General features: G+C 38.0%; 1 long non-coding RNA gene across 1 annotated transcript; it reads right to left on the bottom strand.

The window, feature by feature from the left end:
• Positions 1 to 15,626: 15,626 nt before the first annotated feature.
• Positions 15,627 to 16,326, bottom strand: LOC144819733 (uncharacterized). The gene is made up of 3 exons (XR_013607537.1): positions 16,019 to 16,326; positions 15,822 to 15,898; positions 15,627 to 15,735 (listed from the first exon to the last, which is right to left on the bottom strand). It is a non-coding gene; the product is annotated as an uncharacterized LOC144819733 (long non-coding RNA).
• Between the last annotated feature and the right edge of the window lie 5,916 nt (positions 16,327 to 22,242).

Here is a 22,242-nt window from a genome sequence, read left to right as displayed (position 1 = left end):
CCGGGAAGCCAGGCTGGGATAGGTAAGATGTCGCAACAAAGTTACACTGTTATTGGCTAGTTGCTACCAGAACGTGATAGTTCATTTGAATTCTGTTGAGTCTGCTGTTGAGGGTAGAAAAATATCAGCTGAGTGGATGCCTGCCTATGTAATGATGATGGTCATTGGGCTCTATACTGGTATCTGGATTTCAGAATGGGATTGATATATTGGTTTCAATAAAGACTTGCAGTTTCCTTTGGAGGGTACCTATCATATTTAAAAGCAGAAATAAAGGGACCCCTCTCAAAGCTAATGTAGGTCAGGGAAGAGAGGGGAGTAAGTAAACACAACAATGAAGCTTTTTCCCTCATTGACCATAATAATTTATCATTGATATTATTCAAACTTTTTATATATCAGTTTTTAAAGTAAACCAGTGACAACAAAAAGCATCTTATTATACTTTTTATTTTCTCAAAACATTTCTTTTTTCTTTTTTATCTTTTATCTTATTTCATTATTCGTATATATCAAAAAATATTTCTCTTCTTTTTATCACATTATTCCATAAGATTTATATACATATACATAATAAAAAATTCACAATCATGAATACATTATTATCCAAATCACATTAATACGACATCAAATAAAGAGAATTTGAAAACAAGTATTTACAACAGAAACACCCCTGGATGCAACACAATCTACCATCAATCATTCCTTTACAACCATACTCACACCAACTACACTCACAAAATATCTGTACACGGAAGAGTTATGTATGACTAAGGAAAGCCTCTGCCAAGGATCAAATCTCAGTACAAGGCACGAGACTCCGCACTAGGTCGACGCGCGTATCATATTTAAACACAGATTTCCTTAGACAAACTATGAGCATCATGAAACTGATGCCCAGACCTACACAGTTTGAGGCCCTGAATAAATGAGATTGAAAGGCAGCAGAGAAATATAGAAATAGAATGTCAAAGCAGGTGAAGAGCAGGTGAAGAGTTAAATTAGACAGTGGGTGCAGAATAATTGGGATCAACAAGATAAATGATGGCCGGAGAAGGATTAAGGGCTTATCCTGTCAAAGTCAGGAAAATTAGTGATCAGAATAAAACAAAAGAGGGAGAAAAGCAGAGCAATGATTACAATGAGGACGGTAATTTCCATAACGATCTCCTGAATTCAAGACATCCTCCATCTACAGCTAGAGCAGTGGGGACAAGTGGTTCTGGTTTGGGATGTAGCATGGGAGCGGGACACAATGCACTACTGTGCAAACTCCTACAGCTGTGGCACTGAACGCTCCGAGTGAGACAGTGATTACAGCAATGCCTATAACCAATAGAGATGCCCAACCTTTTGCCCTGGCTCAAATTGATCCAGCCGATTGAACAGTACTGGTCCAGGAGACTCTTAAGGTTATTAACACTGGCCTTTTAAAGATTGACTTGGCAAAATGTTACAAGAAACATTGATTGGAACAGGATGTTGACATGCAAAGCTTTTGAAATTAGATATTTAATTAAAACAGCAGCTGCCGCCCCCTCAAAGTAAATACATAAGTCTTTACCCTCATTTGCTTCTCACTGGAGCTATACATGCTTCTGGTGCGGTCCCTCCTCCTGCCCACTCACACGCTTACACAGAGGCTGTGGAGTTTACTAGATTCAGCAACACCGAGGGCAGTCACATACCTGGAAAGGGGGAGTGAGGCAAGATGGCGGCCGCGACTCAGGCCGTGTGAGGTGCTGTCCCGCTGCTCCCGGTCAGCTTCCTTACCTGCGGTGACTTACGCCGGATTCAAGTTGCTCTATACCTGCGTTTACAGGCTTTTCACTGGCGTGTTGGCGGTGTCTCTTTTGCTGGCTGATGAGGATCTTAGTGCCATCTGCGTGCTGAGGGGAAGGTGATTTGGACGCGGCTCCTGCTTGCCCCGTAGGGTGTTTTCCCCGACGCCGACGCCGATACAGCAGTTCATGCAATGGCAGGCTTCTGATTGCCGATTGCTGCTGCAGCCGCGCCGCACGGTTGTGTGGAAGGGAGCTTAGCGGCGCTGGATCCCGTTACATCTTTTACTTTCCCGACAGCACTTTCTACTTTACTTACCGGTGCTGGAGCTGGTCCTGGCGCTTATTTGTTCCTGAGGTAACGTTAACCCCTGAAAATTTCTGCAGTCTCTCCCAAAAGTGTCTTCTTGGTTGTGAATAAGACTGGTGAGGGAGAGTGATTGAAAGACTTAATACTGCTTTGCAACCGGCAACGTTGAAAGACAGTGAATAAACTAGTAAGCTGGCCTGGTGGATTCTGGGACTAGTAGTTCCTCTCCTTTATATATTTTTTTTTTCAAAAGCATTGTGGATAACCTTTTCTTTAGAGTGGTATATCAGAGATTTGGACCATAACTTGCTTTTTGAGGAGGGGGTACTTGGCCTTGGCTTAACTTCCAGTTTGAAGGATGGCACCGAAGGGCAGGGGCACTGCCAGGAGCAAGGCAGGAGCGGTGGCTGAAACATCCGTTGGGGCTTTAGCCACTAGAGAGCAGAATTTGAGTGCCACAAGCACTGTGGACAATGATTCTAAGGCTAAGGGGAATGCCACAAAGACTAAGTCTGGAGGGGTCGGCAGCAAGCAAGTTGAGAGTGTTGTGCCCGAAGATACCCCACTAGCTTCATCTAGCCAAGTATTGGCGGCGCAAGGTGCCCTAGGAGACATACAATGTCAGTACCGTGATTCAGCAGTCCACCAGCTCCAGGTACAAGAGACACCTAGCAAGCAGAAGACTGTGGCAGCAATATTTGACAAAAGACGTCCTGTGAAGACCAAAGAGACCATAGTGGCTGCAACAGTGTCAGTAAGTGAAGCCAACGGTCTGCCACAGTCAGGATCAGCAACGGTGCTGGAACCAGCCGATAAACCTGTCGAACTGGAATCAGATGGGAAGTTTTACTCTATGTCAGATTTAACGACTATGTATGACAAGGAACACAAGCTAGATAGCTCCAGCAATCTGGGGGACTGAGGGGGAACCTGCCAGATGATTTTGAAGGAGAAGAGCTTGATCAGTCTACCTCACTGTCCACAGTGAGGAAAACGACCGACTTCACGGATGGAGTACAGCAGGACCAAACCCAACAGGTTTCGCAGTTGAACCTAGACGAGGAGCTGGAAGAGGAGCTGGAAGAGGACTCAATCACTCTCGGCTTGATCTATAAGACTATCATGGCTCATCGAACCGAGACGAAAGCGGAGGGCTTACGCACGCAAGGAGCAGTAAGGAAACTACAGAATACTGTGAGACGGTTGGTCAAATCCTGTGCTGAAGTAACCATGAGAGTGGTTGAGGTTGAGGAGAGAGTCTCCTTGGTTGAAGACACTTTAGTGAAGCAACAGAGGGCTGTGGAGTCCCTACAAAGTTCTGAGTCTGACGTAGAATGGAAGCTTACGGACCTAGAGAACCGGGCACGCCGTAATAACTTACGCGTGCTTGGAATAGCAGAATCGAAGGAAGGTGCAGACCCTCGCAAATTTGTGGTACAGCTCTTTAAGCAAGCTTTCCCCGAATTAAGTGCTTGGAATTGGGAAGTTGAAGTAATCCGAGCTCATAGATTCCCTTTTGTGCTGAGAAATCGGGGAAAGGAAGGACAAACTGGTCAGAATCTCTACCCAAGGGCGATTTTAATCTGCCTGAATAACTACTTGCTGCGCGAGGCCCTGTATGACCTGGCAAGGCCTGAGAAGAAAAGAACCGCTATGGGATGCGAGTTCTTCGTTCGCCTAGACTTTTGCCCAACGACTGTTAAAGAACGCTGGCAAATGCGAAAATTAATTGCTCCCTTCAAAGAAGCGGGAGCCCAGGTGTTCCTGCTCAATCCCTCAAAGTTAAAAGTTATTGTGAATGGGAAAGCGCGGTTCTTTACTTCATATAATTCAGCACAGGTTTACTTAAAGGAGATGGCTGAGCATACTAAAAGTTAGATATTACAAGATAGAGTGCTTGCCTTGCTGAGAGGGAATCTTCATTGTTGATTTTGCTTTGTTTTACTATGAACTGCAGGTTGGACCTGGTTGGTGGGATCACCGCTTCATTCGCTCTTAGTCTATGTTAATAAGGGTCTATCTTTTTTCCCTGGAATCCTGTTCCTAAATTTTGGGCATCCAAATGTTTAGTCTTGATATAACTGAGTACCCCAGAATTTCTACCCTTATGACTAAGGTATTAGTCGGGGCATAGAGGTGGATCGTAACGATTAGGCTATGAAGTTTAATAGTGTGTAATTGTGTGGGGGTCTTTCTCCTTTTCTTTTTTCTTTTTCTTTCCTTTTCTTTCCTGTGATACCCATAATTACCAGGATGTTTTAGTAAAGGAAAAAATGGGCAAGGAGTTGAGGGGAAAGGAGCGACACTGGTGTTGGTAGGGAAGCTGACGGGGGGGGCACGGTTATAGCATCTCAACATCACTGAGGACTCTGTCCTTAAGCCTCACTATGGGTGGTGGGGGTGTGTGGGGGTAGGGAATGGGGGGGGTGGGAGGGTATAAGGGGGGGTGGGCACGGGTTAAAAAAAATAAAAAGAGTATTTGTTTGCATTGCAGAAATGGTATTACAGCTTGAGTATATGCACATCTTGTTCTGGATTTTGATTTCTTTTTTTTATTCTGATGGGGCAGGATAAATTGGCCTTATGTACATGGAATGTATGCGGCCTTAACGATGGCAAAAAGCGGGCTCTCTTTGTTAAAATTGTTCATCTGCTGCGGGCAGATATCCTCTGCATACAGGAAACCCATGTACCTTGGGGGAGGCGGGATTTCCTTAGGCTGGCTGGCTATGAGCTCCTTATTTGTTCCAAACAGTCCTCTATGATTAGAGGGGCGCCATATTTATGAAGCGGGGCTTAGGTTTCTGTAAAAGGTCATTGGGGGACAGAATGGGTAGGTGGGCCATAGCTGAAGCCTCCATAGGAGGCAAACAACTAACGATTTGCAATGTGTATGGATCGAATTTAGATGATCCGGAGGTGGTGCAACAGCTAAATGTGGAGTTGGCAGGTTGGCCTACTCCACTTTTAGTGTGTGGCGATATGAACATTAATACTGTAAGCAATTTCGACTTAGCTAGAGATTCAAAATATGTGGGTAGAAAGCCAAAAGTATTTAAAGCGCTTCAGACTCTCCTCCAGGAGCATGGTTTGGCCGACCTCTGGTTCTTACATAATAAAATGGAAGATGGGTATACATATCACTCTATTCCCCATAACAAAAATGTTAGGTTGGATTATGTTTTTCTTACAGAGCAGGTGGCAATCGCTTCTTCCATTTCTTGTTTTCCACGACTTATATCGGACCATAATCCTTTAATAGCAGAGTGCGAATGGCCTCGAATTAGGAAACCCCCTAGGGAGTGGACGTTCAAAAGGAAGTTGCTTTGTGAAGATGAGTATCGGGCCCATATTAAAAAGTGGATAGCACAGTTTTTAAATATAAATATTGGGTCGGCTACTGATCAAGTGGTATGGGACACGCTGAAAGCTGGACTACGGGGGAGACCAAAAGTTTCACTTCATATAGATGGAAGTCTGAACAAGAGCAGATCCGCAGTCGTGTTAAGGAGCTAAGAGAGGCAGAGATCGAATTAATTTCGAATATCAAGAATGGCAATGAAACTCAGTCGAGCCAACAAAAAGTAGCAATCTTGAAAGCCCAATTATTGGAGTCATTCGGAAAAGATCTTGCATTGAAGTACTTGCAATACCGTACAGAGATGTTTGAGTTTGGGGAGAATTCTGGTAGGGTGTTAGCTAAGAGACTTCGCCAGCGCAGTGTACAGAATCAGGTAGTAGGAATCCAAGATCAACATGGAATATTACATGATACCCAGGAGGCAGTTAATAGAGTCTTCTTTGATTTTTACTCCTCTCTGTATAAGGAAGATAGGGAAGATATTCTTAGGCTGGATATTGAGAGGGCTATGGAGGAATTTTTTAACGATATTGAGACAATTAAAATCTCTCAAGAACAGGCTGAATTTTTGGGCTTTCCTATCCAAATGGAGGAATTGGAGCTGGCTATTAAATCTTTAGCTAATGGCAAGGCCTGTGGCCCAGACGCTGTTCCACTGGAATTCTATAAAATCTTTCTGGATGATATTAAATTGTTTTTCCTTGAGGTTCTTAGAGCAGCGCAGAAGGGCATAGTGCCGGAATCATGGCAAAATACAACCATAGTCTTGTTCAAGAAAAAAGGGAAACCAGAGTTGCTCCCGTCATCATTCAGACCGATATCACTAATTAATGGTGATTCGAAAGTTTACTCTAAAATCATAGCTTGTCGACTTGCGCAAGTGATTACCCCGCTGGTCTCTATATATGAGCATGGACTTATTCCAGGCAGGGACACGGCGGACCATGTCAGGCGTTCCATTGCACTGTTAGACTGGGCCCATGTCACAAAACTACCCCTCGGGTTGATCCTGTTGGATGCCGAGAAGGCGTTTGACAGGGTCTCCTGGGGGTTCTTGTGGGCGGTACTTAGATGGAAGGGGTTTCCCGATGAATTTATACATGCAGTCTCTGCTATGTATTTTTCCCCAAGGGCCCAACTGCGTATCTCAGGGCAGCAGACTAGCTTCTTTTCTATTACTAGGGGCACACGGCAGGGGTGTCCCTGTTCACCCCTGCTGTTCGCCCTATATATAGATCTGTTTCTTTCAAAAATCATGGCCAATCAGGATATAGCTCCAATTAGGGCTAGTGACATCTCTTACAATCTGTTAGCTTATGCAGACGATATTGTTGTGTTAACATCTGATGTTTCATCTGCATTCCCGTCATTGAAGGAACTAGCCAAACAATTTGGAGCAGTGTCGGGTTATAAGCTTAATGTTTCAAAAACACAGGTGGTTCAGACTCCCGATATGCCTATATCCGATGCTCCAGTTGTTCCCGAAGCTACGTACTTAGGGGTGCGGATAAGTTCCATAGTTGACAGGATTCCGGACCTAAATATTCTCCCAATCATAGAAGCAGTCAATATTAAATTGGAGAGACTAGACCATCTTCATTTATCCTTATATGGACGCTGTAGCGTCCTTAAAATGATAGTCCTCCCAAAATTTTTATATTTGTTTAGAACCATTCCTTTGTTATTTTCTCAAAAAAGCTTCATTAAGGCAGAGAGCATCTGCAGTAGGTTTTTGTGGGGTAATAGGCGACCGCGACGAGCAGCTAAGTGGATGTATCTTCCTCGAGATCGGGGGGGCTGGGCGGTCCCCAGTCTCGTTTTGTATTACTGGGCAGCAATGCTACAAGCTATGGGAGTGTTGATATGCGGAGATAGGGCGAATATACCGATGTCTAACCAACCTACTATATATGAGATAGGGCTAGGTGAAGCTGCCAAGGGTATACTGTTGGAAGTTTTGGAGCCTAGCTATTACAAAAGGACACGCTTCAAAGTCCTGATCGCTGCATGTTCTATCTGGCGGAAAATTAGGAAAAAGTTAGATATTCCAAATTTGAATTTCTATACACCATTTAAAAGTAGCAGAGTGTTTCCCAGTATTTTTCAAGACTATGTAATGCTTGGTTGGCAAAGGAAGGGTGCATATACGTTGGGTGACCTAGTAGAGGATGGTCAAATTCTAACATACAGTGACATTAGGAATAAATATAAATTACCCCCGCGCAATTTTTTTAAATATCTGCAAATACAAAGCTTTGTCTACAAACAAGTGAAGACCACACCAGCTGTACTTGATAAGTTACCAATCATTGAGATGATTGGGAAAAGAAGTCGAATAGGGGCAATCTACCAATATATAGTATCAACTTTCCCGGATGATCTGTTAGTACAAAGTGCCAAGTGGGAAACTAAACTAGGACGGATAGGTATTGATTTAGCCCCGGCAATAGACTTTGCCAGTAAGGTTATTGTCTCAATCTCGTTGAAGACGCAAAGCTATATGGCCATGTTAGATTTGTATTACACGCCAATGAAAATCGCAAAATGGGGTGCTAGGAAGGGTAACACTTGTGCTCGCTGTAACTCATCAACCGCGGACATAATACATATGCTTTATGCTTGCCCAGTACTAGTAGGGTTTTTCGACGACATTGAGCATTTTATCAACTCCGTACTTAAGATAAGTTGTTTATTGACTCCAGCACTAGTGATATTTGGGGTTGATGTGGGCAATAGTTTAGCTGGTACTCATTCCTTTTATAAATCAGCTCTTCTATTTATTGCTATGTCCCAGGCACGGCTGTGTATTACATCTCAGTGGTTATCTGCGGAAGCCCCAATGTTCGCACAGTGGCGAGCAAGACTGTTAGCCCTTCATAGGTTAGAATTTTCTGTATTTTCTTGTAAAGGGGGAGAGTAGGCAATTAGCAACCAGGATTTGGGCGCCGGTGGCAGAATGGGTTGGCTAAAGACTTACTGTGCTACGGGGTATTGACTGATTTTCTGTTTTTTTTCTTATGATCATTGTCTATTTTCCCCTTGTTGATATTGATTTCTATTTTTTTATACCGCTACACAAGGGCCTATCATCAGATTATTTACATGGATGTGCAATGTTATTTTTTAGCAATGTCTTTTGGGTTACAAGACCAATTCTGCAATGTGTATTGCAATGTGTTCTTTGTTTATCAAAAATAAATTTAAAAAAAAAAAAAGGAAAGGGGGAGTGAGCCTGGTCTGGCACAGCTTCAGACCCACTGCACCCTCAGAAGCTCACCCCACTGCCACCCACTGACTGACAGGAGTGTATTCTTTGATGGAATTAAACAGTAAACACTTGCAGAGTTTCCCCATCCAGAAAGAAAAATGTGTCAGACTTAGCGCCTCTGGTTCCAGACTCCAGAGTGATGGGCTAACTCTTGTAAGATGTAGAGCTATGGATTGCAGTTCGCAACCAAACATGAAACAGGGTGTAGCTAAAGGGGGCAGGGAGGATGCTGCTAAAGGGGAAAGGGTTGTCAGGGTGCAGCCAAAAAGGGGCAAGGTGCACCTAAAAACAAACAGAAAACATCTAAAGTGGGAGGCAGGTTGCAGCTTTGAAGGGGCAGTATGGAGCAATTTGGAGGGACAGAGTACTCGTTTGAGAGACCAGCTTAGGGGGAGGCAGGGGTGTCATTTTTATGGTGTAGTGTGCAGCTATACAAAGGCAGAGTGTAACTTTGGAGGGGCAGGGTATGGTTCTGTGAGGTCAGAGTGCAGGCAAGGAAGGACAGGCTCTGACCACACATACTAGTGCTGCAGGAAGTCTCCTGCTTCTCTCCCACTGCTCCCCATACCTTTTAACTTTGTCTGTCGGGGTGTTACTTCTCTTAGAGCAACACCAGGAATTGTCACCCGAGCTCATGCTGGCTTTGGCAAGAAGCCTCGACGAGTGAATTAAGTTGGCGGTCTAAAAAACAAGAGCCTTCCTGCAGTAGCAGGCAGTGCTGCTCTGTGAGCTGGAGTCATGCAGGGCCTTCCAGCAGACAACAACACCTGCACACCAAGTACAAGCCCCAGAAGCAATTGGAAGGGAGGCTCTGCCCCGGGCAGACTAAGACTAGAGCACAGGGCTGCTGGTTCTGGAATTTAAAGTTAGCAGTAGTGAACGCATACCAGTAGTGCTGAAGTCTAGGTGTGAGCGCACCAGTAAACTCTGCCACATGGCGGTTCGAGGGTTTTTTGCAAAATTCTGCACTCCAAGCGTGCAAAACTCTGCGAACTCTGCCACAGGAACAAAGTTTACCACCCACCCCGAAAGAAAACAAGGATGATGAATCAAGAAAAAGAACCACACAAAATAATGGAAATTTAAAAAAAATATATATATTTATTTATTCAGACTACTTTGAGAGAATTGAGGAATTTGCAGGAGGATATCTCCAGTGAAGAGAAAAAGAAATGGAAAAGACAGGGTTACTAGGATTTTTTATAATAATTCTGAGAACAAATACATCCTTTTAGATTAAATGTTATGGTACACAGACAAAATATCGAAAATAAAATATCGGAAAGACAAAATATCGAAGTTAAAATATCGAAGGTAAAAAATATTGGGAAGCAAATATATCGGATACAAAAATATCGTAATAGGTAAGTAAGTAGAAATATCGAAAAAAATAATATCGTATGACAAAATATCGACAATACAAAATATCGTGTAGTAATGGAAAAAATAAATAGTGTAGGAAAAAATATAATAATTGTAAATAAAAATGTGATAAAAAGGTCTATATTAAAAAATTACAATATATTTAATATAAAAATATTTTTTAAAAACATATATATTTTTAGGAGCGGGTTATTGGGTTTATAGGGGATGAGGGTGGGAAGTAATTTAAAAATAAATAATAAATTAATATATATATTTGTAAAAAACTTTTTATTAATAATTAATTGGTAAATAATTAATATTAATTAGTTAATTAATTAATATAATTTAGTACATTATTTTATATAATAATTAATTGGTAATTAATGAATATTAATTAGTTAATTAATTAATATAATATCGTACATAATAGTACAAAATTAATAATTGGTAATTAATTATTATTAATTAGTAAATTAATTAATATAATTTGGGACATAATTTTAAATAATAAATAATTGGTAATTAAATAATAATAATTAATTGGTAATTAATTAATATGAACTAGTTAATTAATTAATATAATCTTGTATATATTTTTTAATAATAAATACTTGTTAATTAATTATTATTAATTAGTTAATTAATTAATATAATTTTTTTCATATTTTTAAATAATAATTAATTGGTAATTAATTAATATAAATTAGTTAATTATATTAATTAGCTTCATTTAGTTTAATATATATTTTTTACTTATTGTAAATTAATTTGGAAAAAATAATATTAATAATTAAATTTATTTCTTTACAGCTAATGTGCTAATATATTAACTTTATTGTTATTGTTAATTAATAATTATTTTGTAATTACATAATAATAATTCTTTTTGGGTCAAGGAGTATTGTTAGAGTTCAGGGTCAGTTTTCAGTTCTTGGTTAAAGGGGTATTTTTAGGGTTCATGGTCAGTTTTCAGTTTTTGGGTAAAGGGGTATTTCTTAGGTTCAGGGTTAGTTTACAGTTTTATGGTAAAGGTGTAGTTTTTGGGTTCAGGGTCAGTTTTCAGTTTTTGGGTAAAGGGGTATTTCTTGGGTTCAGGGTCAGTTTTCAGTTTTTGGGTAAAGGGGTATTTCTTGGGTTCAGGGTCAGTTTTCAGTTTTTGGGTAAAGGGGTATTTCTTGGGTTCAGGGTCAGTTTTCAGTTTTTGGGTAAAGGGGTATTTTTAGGGTTCAGGGTCAGTTTTCAGTTTTTGGGTAAAGGGGTATTTCTTGGGTTCAGGGTCAGTTTTCAGTTTTTGGGTAAAGGGGTATTTTTAGGGTTCTGGTCAGTTTTCAGTTTTTGGGTAAAGGGGTATTTTTTGGGTTCTGGGTCAGTTTTTAGTTTTTGGGTAAAGGGGTATTTTTAGGGGTCAGGGTCCGTTTTCAGTTTTTGGGTAAAGGGGTATTTTTAGGGTTCATGGTCAGTTTTCAGTTTTTGGGTAAAGGGGTATTTCTTGGGTTCAGGGTTAGTTTACAGTTTTTGGGTAAAGGTGTAGTTTTTGGGTTCAGGGTCAGTTTTCAGTTTTTGGGTAAAGGGGTATTTCTTGGGTTCAGGGTCAGTTTTCAGTTTTTGGGTAAAGGGGTATTTCTTGGGTTCAGGGTCAGTTTTCAGTTTTTGGGTAAAGGGGTATTTCTTGGGTTCAGGGTCAGTTTTCAGTTTTTGGGTAAAGGGGTATTTTTAGGGTTCAGGGTCAGTTTTCAGTTTTTGGGTAAAGGGGTATTTCTTGGGTTCAGGGTCAGTTTTCAGTTTTTGGGTAAAGGGGTATTTTTAGGGTTCAGGGTCAGTTTTCAGTTTTTGGGTAAAGGGGTATTTTTTGGGTTCTGGGTCAGTTTTTAGTTTTTGGGTAAGGGGGTATTTTTAGGGGTCAGGGTCCGTTTTCAGTTTTTGGGTAAAGGGGTATTTTTAGGGTTCAGGGTCAGTTTTCAGTTTTTGGGTAAAGGGGTATTTCTTGGGTTCAGGGTCAGTTTTCAGTTTTTGGGTAAAGGGGTATTTTTTGGGTTCTGGGTCAGTTTTTAGTTTTTGGGTAAAGGGGTATTTTTAGGGGTCAGGGTCCGTTTTCAGTTTTTGGGTAAAGGGGTATTTTTTGGATTCAGGGTCAGTTTTCAGTTTTTGGGTTAAGGGGTATTTTTAGGGTTCAGGGTCAGTTTTGGGTTTTTGGGTAAAGGGGTATTTTTAGAGTTCAGGGTCAGTTTTCAGTTTTTGGGTAAAGGGGTATTTTTTGGGTTCTGGGTCAGTTTTTAGTTTTTGGGTAAAGGGGTATTTTTAGGGGTCAGGGTCCGTTTTCAGTTTTTGGGTAAAGGGGTATTTTTTGGGTTCAGGGTCAGTTTTCAGTTTTTGGGTTAAGGGGTATTTTTAGGGTTCAGGGTCAGTTTGGGGTTTTTGGGTAAAGGGGTATTTCTTGGGTTCAGGGTCAGTTTTCAGTTTTTGGGTAAAGGGGTATTTTTTGGGTTCTGGGTCAGTTTTTAGTTTTTGGGTACAGGGTCAGTTTTCAGTTTTTGGGTAAAGGGGTATTTTTAGGGTTCAGGGTCAGTTTTGGGTTTTTGGGTAAAAGGGTATTTTTAGGGTTCAGGGTCAGTTTTCAGTTTTTGGGTAAAGGGGTATTTTTAGGGTTCAGGGTCAGTTTTGGGTTTTTGGGTAAAGGGGTATTTTTTGGGTTCAGGGTCAGTTTTAATTTAATGTACGCTGGATTTGGTATAGTAATAATTAAATTATTAGAGACCAACATATACTCACATTTAATATACAGTGCAAAATTTCTGATAAGATTGTTACATTATAGTAAGATAATGATACAAATAGTTCAACATGATTGTAGAAACATTATTTTTATTTATGTTTCACAAATAAAATGTTATTTCATTACAAAATTCTTTTTATTACATTTGGTTTTATAAACATATTTTATAAACACAATGATAAGCAACTATACAGAAGCATTATTATTTTCATACTTTTTGTACAAAAATGAATATTATTTATTATCTCTTTTACATATTGTAATTTCATAAAGAAATGTAGAAATAACAAAAGTATTTTTTACACTTTATTTCAATACATAAAATATTTATTATGTAAGTCACATATTTTTAACACATTTTTCTATTATTATAATTTTTGACAATGTAGTTATATTTCTAGACATTGTTAATATAAATATTATTCTTTTCATAATATGTATTTATTACATTCATTTACATATTTGTTAATCAAATCATTGTAGGATTAAAGTAAATATTTCTTCACAATAATAGAAACTTAATGTTCATTTTTGCATATTTAGTGAAGTATATATATTATATTTTATACTTGGGACTATTTTATTGCATTTGGGTGCTTTATTTTGTAACCGGGTTAGGTCGTTTTGGGTTATTTGGAAGAAGGGCTGATCGCGGTTGGGAGACACTTCACGTCGCTTCAGGTAAGGTTTATTTTATATGTTTTATGTGTATTTTAATGATGTTTTGAGATTAGTGACCTTATATTTTGTGTTGTTGAATGTGAGGGAGGTATGTTTTAGATTTCAAAAACAGATAATTACTTATGGTATATACACGTAGTGTTAGTTAGTTAACTCATTATATATAGAGTGAATTTTAGTCTTTTACGGTATATCTACAAGTGAAATAATCTATTTTAATATGTTTGTACCTAATTACTAGCTAATTAATGTGGGTGGGAATGTCTGTTTTCTATGTTTTTGTCATAGGTGTACGCTACATCGGAAGTTCCGTTTTTTTTTAAAGGAAGTGTTTGTTTGTTTAATTCAACACTGCTTTACAAACACTTCTTTACATTTTTTGGTTTTGCTGGAGCGATTCTTTCTATTTTTCAATTTTTTCGGGTTTTTTATGCTTATTCGATGGCTCTGGATAACGTGGATGTCTTAATTTTGGAACAGTTGTATTTTTACATTTTTTTGGGGTTAATTTGGCACTACCTGGATTACTTTGGTGGACAAGGAGGTTATTGGATTGACAACATGATTGGTAAGTCCTTGCTTTCTTATTTTGTGTGGGTGGGTAATGTTATTTTTATTATGGAATAGTTTTTTACTTGTTATTTAGTTTTAATGTGTGCATATATTATAATATTATCTCTATATATTGCATACATTAAATACTTTAGAAGCTCACGTTACATATTTTTCCATACTTAGGTGATACTTTTAGTGTTTTATAACATTTTGGGAATTAATTAGAGTAGTGTTTTGGCAATGATATTTAGGTATTCTATGCCTTTTGTACTAGGGTAAAGTTTAACTTGTTCTTCCAGGTACTTGTGCATTTGTTTATTTTGCTTTGATGTTTTAGGGACAAGTTCAGTTACAGATTAGTCCATTCTAAATTCCTGGTAGCTCTGTTCTTTCTGTAGGCATTTAATGAAATGTTCTAGAGTAGGTTTGGTTCTGCCAGTTGATGGTACAAATGGATTGTGCCAACCTTCCACTGCATTGTTAGTTTTTGAATCTCCGTTAAGGGTACTTCTGTAAACGTTCCACCAGGGTATGAGGAATTTGGGATTTCGTCTGTGGCCAGATCTGTGGAGTCTGCCTACCCAGGTGTCTTCAAAGTAGTCCAGAAATGGACTTAATTTAGCTTCATTTTGTTTGTAGAAGGGGCTGTCTATAAGAATGTTGTAGTGTTCAGCTACCTCTGTTTCAGGTACATAAGCAAGTGCAATGAGTTTTTTAATTTGGAAAGCAAAAGATGAGTTTGTAGCATATTCGACACTTAGGGTCGTTTTTTGAAGGTGTCTCCATAAACACTGGTTTAAATGATAATAGCAGCCTTGAATGCAGGTATGGGGGTGGATTTTTATGATAGTTGAGAGCATTGCTTGCTCAAAATCAAGAATGATACTTTCAGGAGAAAAATCATTAGTTTTTTGTTTAATTATATTTATTAACTCCATATATGTGGAATTATTTTTGTTTGGTAATAGTGCTTATAGCAAAGGTATGTTGCAGTTGTGGTAGAGGCCATGTATTGTGTATAATTGGAAAAATGGTTTGGGACAGATGTTAAATGTTCCATCCATCATCCAATATTGGCTTTGCTGCAGTTTAACTAAATTCATACTGGTACCAAAAATTATAAGCCTTTTGTCATTGTTTTCGTTGTCGTAAACTATAAATGGTTGTTTATTTAAAGTTATTATTTGGTTAGCAGTTAAATTTATATCCTGATATGTTCTGGGAGATGGTGTTGTAGAAGTAGTAGCTTTTTTAGTTCGTGCTATAGTTCTTTTTAAGGAGAGGATATTTGGCATTTGAGTTGTGGCAGTTTTTGGGATTTTAGGAATGGCTTCTTTTAAAATGACATTTGTTTGCTTTTGGGAACCTGTACTAGCTTCTTTTATATTTTCCAAAGCTGTTCTAACTTCTATTTCAGTAACATTAGGTGGATGATTGTGTTCCCTAGTATACAGTACTGTAGCTTCGTTAGTTGTTGCTCTGCCATAGCACTTGTTAGAATAATATTTACAACATTTCCAATTAACTTGCATGCCATATTGCTTTTCTTGTGTATAAGTGTAACCCATGTAGCATAGTAATAGTTTTCCTTTCTGGCTGGTCACAAATTCGGCTCCTTCGGTCATTTTGTACTTTGTATATCTATAAAATGTATATATAATAGTTAATGTCAAATTAAATGTGATAAATAATCTATGTTAGTGATAAGTAGGAATGTTTATACTTACGTGTTTTTGAATTTACAGCAAAATTAGGAGCTGCTTGCTTCTTTAGTTGGGGATAATTGTTTGTGATGTTGTTGTAGCTGTTATGAAAAACATGAAAGTAGTATATTATTAATTAATGTTTCGGTACATTTGCAATGTTAGAGCTCATTTCTACTACAAAAGTGTATCTTCATGATTCACATTGTGAAGATACTTACATATTTTTTTAGGTTGGTCTTTGCCAGTATAGTTGTTTCTTCAGCTTCTGGAGAGTAGTTTGTAGTGTTATCTTAAATAAAAAAGGAACATATGTATTAGAATAATCACCATGTTGGTATGTTTTTTAATAGATTATCTGGTAATTATGTTCTTTAATATACTTACTTTGTGATTATTATCTGTATTATTCAGAATGTGGAGTTCTGTATTATGTCTGTATATCTATTCGTTGTGTTTGCTCTGTAAATAAACAATATATAATAGAACATAATTAGAACAGTTCTAAATGTTAGTATTGTTTTTCCACATTTATTTCAGTTGCATAATACTTACGTAGTAAAATGTATTGGAGAAATAGTACTGATGTCCTTAGTTCATTAGTAGTGCAGTTTTCAGTAGTAGAATCTACAGAAAAAAAGAAATATGTGGGGCAAAAGTCATTATTTCTGTGTGTTTAGATTTATGTGCACATAATGAATCAATGTGAAATTACTTACATAGTTATTAGAATCTGTATTCCTAGGGTTTGTTCACAGTTATTTTGAGTAGAATATACAGTACTCGTTGTATCTAAAAAAATAGTTTCATATAATTATTTAGCATGTTAAGTAGTATGAATAGCAAAGGGGCACTGGGTATTTAGCAGATAAGTAAGTAGTATTAGCAAATAATGCACTTTCTATTTTATTTACTTACTTAGAAGATGTGATAGTAGGTTGATAGTCTGGTTCTTCTAGTTGTGCAGCAATTCGGATAGAGATGAATCTCCTTCAGTGACTTTTGGCAAGTAGTTTGTGCTTAGATTTTAATTGTTTATATAGGGGAGTGTCAGTAGTAATTACTTTGCTATTGGTTTATTTAAAAAATTAGGTTTGTGATTGGTTAGTTAGTATATTTGAATTTCAGTTGTGATTACTTTGTAATAGAAGTGAAAAACAAAAACAAATTATAAAATTATACAAAGTAGTATAGAATATTTTTATATGTGTAGGTGATATAATTATACCAATAGGATATTTTTGACAAATTAATAGTGTGTCTATAGTATTAATTTAAGTATTGTGTGTTTATGTAGATGTGAACACATATAAAACGTTAATTAATTATGCAAACAGATGCATATAAAAAGTCGATATAGCTGATAATCCGATATTGAAGTGCACGATATTTTTGATGTCGATATTATAGTTAATGTCATTATTTTTTGTAGATAGCGATATTTTTGTTTTCCGATGTTAATGTAGTCGATATAAAAGTAAACGATGTTTTTGTATATCGATATTAAAAAATCGATATTTGTGTATATATCTAGTTAAGTATAGGAACCCGATATTTTTGATTTCGATATTTTTGCTCCGATATTTTTGTACGTCGATATTGTGAATCTCGATATTTTGTCAGACATTCAAATGTTATATCCAATTGCCAAGAATGTGCATAATCAAAAGCTCACAGGCAGAGATAGCTTGTTGCATATAGATTCAGAACTGGAGCTGAGGATGCCTGTGTTTGAGTTCTGGTGTGTCAGAAAATAATCAAAGAAGGAGGACTTTAACTGTGATGAACCATATTGAAAAATTAGAAAACCCATTTATGAGACTTTAAGCAGACTTCGTAGAGAAGCCATCATATAATGGTTTAGTCATGTTAGTCATTGTCTGCTTATTCTTGAAATGGGTGGAAGCCTACCCCGCCTGGAGATCAAACAGCCTTACAGTTGCCAATTTTTTGTTGAGAGAGTTGATACCCAGATTTGGCTTATAATTCCTTTTGAGATAGATTGTGATACTCATTTCAAGAATAAGGTTTTGGAAATAATTGACACAGAATTCCAGATAAATCAGATGTTCTATATTCGTTATTGACCTCAGTCTGCAGGTGTGATAGAAAGAGTTAATAACACTATCATAAACAAACTGACGAAATGATGTGCTTCCACTGGTCTAAAGGGGCCTGACACAGCTCCTCTTATCCTGATGAGCATACAAAGTTGTTCTGAAACAAAAACTGGTTTATTGTCCCATGATGACGTGATCATGGGAAGGGTACGAAACTTGCACATATTCTCTTAGCTGCATTGGTTAAAGTAAATGATGGCATTGAGCTAGATTAAAACAATGTCCTGGCTGATATAATGAAATCTGTCTGCCACCAGGTGAATGTGACAACAGAAGCAACAAAGGACATTGCCTATCATAACTTCAATCCAGGAGATTGGAGAGTGGTCTGGAAGCATGCCAGAAAAATCTTTCTGGATGAGAGAAAGATTTCTGACCAACAGTGAGGTAAAGTAAGCCGGAGTTCTGCAGTGAATCCACTCTGCTCATATGACTAGCAAAGGAAGTGGTGGAAGCAACCACTGAATCTGCTACAAAGCCACAAAGTCAAGCATAATATGAAGTTCAACCCCAAGCTGGAGTTTGTAGCATGGATCCAGAGGGGGTGAGAATCTTGAAACTGGGAAAGGAAACCCCTGTAAAGGAAGGCATGGTATCATGAAGTTTCGGGGCAGTGAAAACTCTGATGAAGAATCTGAATAGTCTAAAGTCCAGTTGCAAAACAGGGAGCAGAGTGAAGGGCTGTACCGTGTAAGAGCCATGCGCATGAGTGGGTGCAAGGAGTAGTCTCTGATCCAAATAACAAAAACATGTAGTTGAAAATCAAATTACTAAAACCCCCAGAAGAAGAAAGAAGTTTGCAGTAAATCAAGCTGACAAAGGTGATCTCGCATCGGCGGCACACATACTAAAATTGGACAAAGGCGATACTTTTGAGAGTGAATCAGAGAGAGAAAATGAGACAGAAGAAAAACCACTCACAATAGTGAAAAGAGATTATTGAGATGGACTCAGGCCAAGAAACAGTTGTTGAATAAGATAAAAGACTGAAACACAGAATTTACATGAACTCTTGACTAAAGTGAACTTTTAAGAAAAAAAACCTGAAGAATATTATTTTCAATTGTTTTTTTGATCAATATTTTAGAGAAATATGAAAAAAGAAGAAATCCATTATTGTTTTAAAGAATTTTTGGAAGTATCAGGATAATAATTTTGTCTCAACTGAAAGATGGAATACTGCTAATGGGGTAAAATTGTAGGGTTAGTGATAATGATAACAATAGTATTAGTTTTGTTGGGACTGTTCTTGTGTTTACTGGCTCCGGCTTGGATATGCTTCTAATAACATTGAATTAACACGCCTTGAGACCATCAAGGGTGATTAGTTCACTATACAAATGAATGATTGATTGATTGATTGATTTAATTAACTGCTATAAGAAATTAATTGAAACACAACATATTAGTAGGGGTGGGAGAAACTCGCAGAGTTCACTCTACAGAATTCCTCAGAATTACAGAAAAACGTAGAAATATTCCACAAAATTCCATCAACAAGCGGAAAATATGTTGCTTGTGCTGAAATTTAGTGCAGGTAGTGTGAGCAGCACTGAAAATGAGCGCAAATGGCACCATGCATTGTGCAACAGCACACAGCCATTTGACTTGATTTTTCTGCGGCTCAAGTAGGAAATCGTGTCAGGCTGCAGCAAACTACTGGAACGGCAGCCCTCTCTGATCATGACCACTCGCATCTGCCAGCATTATAAAGTGGCGCCGGAAGTCTCCGTGGTGACTAGAAATTGTGCAAGGGGCTGATAAATCTTGCTTGTAAGCATGTATAGTGGAGCCTTGCATTGTTACAGCAAGGCACAAATGTCAGAATAATCTGCCATGCACCAATTGGTGTAATTTGGCAGGTATTCCGTGTTACAAGTATAATGCAAAGTTACCCAAATTCCACCAATTTCACAAGCGAAATTATAATTCCGCCCAGGTCTATGTATTAGAACATAAAGGGAAGTTAGCTAGTGTTTTTTAAGATGGCATTTATACTAAAATGGTTCACTAATATATAAATATAATGAAGATTAGTGGTTGCTTTGTGTATGCTTTTTTCTCACTTCTGCTGTGAATGGTTCGACCTACATGCAGCTTCCAATTTCATTTGTACTATCCTGCAATGTGCATTTTGCTATATATATATAATAATGAAGAATTTCTTTTTCCTTCTATGATGGATTTTAATGTGACTTTAGAGGACTTACCTATAAAATGAGATAGCATGGCAATCAAATATGATACATTTTTCAGGGTGATTGCACAAAACAAGCATGAAACTAAAAGTACTAATCAGGTTCAAGAATGTCATTTGAGTATCGAAGATTATAAAACATTGTGAAGAAGAGAAGGCTATAATGAAGCTGATAAAGGAAGAGAAAGAATTTAGGTTGTCAGGTTTGCATTCCAGGTTGAGAATGGAGGAAGAGTTAAGAGGTGAACTATGCATGCTAGGGCATAGGCCTTTGAAAGGGGTAAATCTGAATTTGAAAGAGAAATTGTGTGTGAAAGAAGGTATGAAGTAAGTGGGAACTATTTTTTGGGTGGAGAACCAATCCTGAGAGGAATCCATTATGTTTGTTGAAAAACAGTTTTATTCAATCTGCCGCAAAATTAGGTTGGGTCTTGTTATTTGGCTTTAGTTTTAGCATTTCCCAGGGTTTACGTTAAGAGTGAATTAGGTAGTGAAATTACCATGAGAAGGCTGAAACAGAGTTTTGAAGAAGTAGGTGCGGAAATTAGTCATGTGAAAATCAGACATCTGTCTACCTTAGTAGATAAGATTGCAGTAGATAAAGCAAGCTCAATGAAGCAGGTGGATGTAGAGATGATGGCTGTTAGAGCTATGGTAATGCAGAATTGTTTAGCAGTAGATATCCTCCTGGAAATAGAGGGCAGAGTTTGTAATGTAATAAAGGCCAAGAGAAGTTGCACTTATGTTCTGGACAACAGCAGGGTTATTGATTTATTTCCTTACTAACCTGACTAACATTTCACACGAGGTTCAATCTTTTGGAAAGCATGGATTATTGGAAACTGTAGGTACATGGTTTAGGGGGAGAGGTTTTAGCATGGTTGGTGAATGGTTAGAGAGTACAAGATGAAGCACCTCAAGACTAATTCTAACGCCCCATAATAAATAAAATGTTTTGTGCAAAATATCAAGAACTGTGTCTACAACAAAATGAGAATTGTGGAGGAGAATTCCAGAAAGAAGCAGAAGGTGAAGCTGACTGAATGATTTCTTGATTAATACAGGTATTAATGAGTTTTAGTGATTATAAAATAATCAGGAGAGGGAAACTGTGTGTTTTTAAAGTCTATATTTTTGATCAACAACTTATAATGAGCATTAATGATATTTATGTTGGATCTATTATGTAAATGCTGAATTACCTTGTTAACAGTTGAAACAAGTTTAATATGAAGGCTAGAAGTGTGTTAAATAACATGATTTAGTTATGCCACATTTTGGCAAAAACTCAATTTTGGATATAATTTATTCAGATTCTGTCATTCACTTCTGTATTTAAAACCTCCCATCAGGTTCCTCTGTGGATCTTTTCACCCCACAGAATCTGCAAGGGCAAAGACAGCTGATGTACTTTTTTTGCAATATGAGTATACAGCTTATTATTGACCGCCCTGGTGTGCCAGATGGGTTGATACAGCTGTGGCTCATTTGCCGTGGTTCAGTTGCTGGGTTTAGTCATAGCCCTTTTTTAATCATCATTGTTCAAATGTTGTATATTTTATTCGCCCATCTTTTGGATTTATTTAATTTGTTTATTTTGAGAGTTTTACAGAGCACGAACCAGACCCTTGCGGATATCAGAGTGCTTTACAATCAGTGAAGTTAATTGGACAACAAATACAATTAAGATAAACACGTATAAATAACATCTTGTAGGATTAGAGGAATAGGGTACAACCCAGCACAATCCAGATGGGTCTGGTCAAGGATAGGTAAAATGTCCAGGTTGTCCAGTTGGACCCTTGTCATAGTCCGGGTTAGTAGCGAGGGTGCGCCTGGTCTAAAAAATTCTTAATAATATGCTCAGGTGAATTTTGCCATGAGAATCGCTTTTACTTCCTTTTTGAAAGCTGCGGTAGAAGAGTACAGTCTGGTTTCTGGGGGTAGCGCATTCCAGATCCTGGGCGCCATCCCTGAGAAAGCTTGTTTTTATGTTTTTTTCTTGTTGAATCTTTGTGGTTTCAATAGAAGGTTTTCCGCGCTCCTTGAAGATCTTGTCCCCCCAGAGATCGTCAGTTTCTGTGCCAGAAAGCTGGGTGCTTTGTGATGCATGGCTTTATGAGTCATA

Source organism: Lissotriton helveticus, chromosome 2_1 (genome assembly GCF_964261635.1).
Source record: "Lissotriton helveticus chromosome 2_1, aLisHel1.1, whole genome shotgun sequence".
NCBI classification, from domain to species: domain Eukaryota; kingdom Metazoa; phylum Chordata; class Amphibia; order Caudata; family Salamandridae; genus Lissotriton; species Lissotriton helveticus.
The sequence above is the reverse complement of the archived record's forward strand: the minus strand, read 5'-3'. Positions and strand labels throughout refer to the sequence as shown.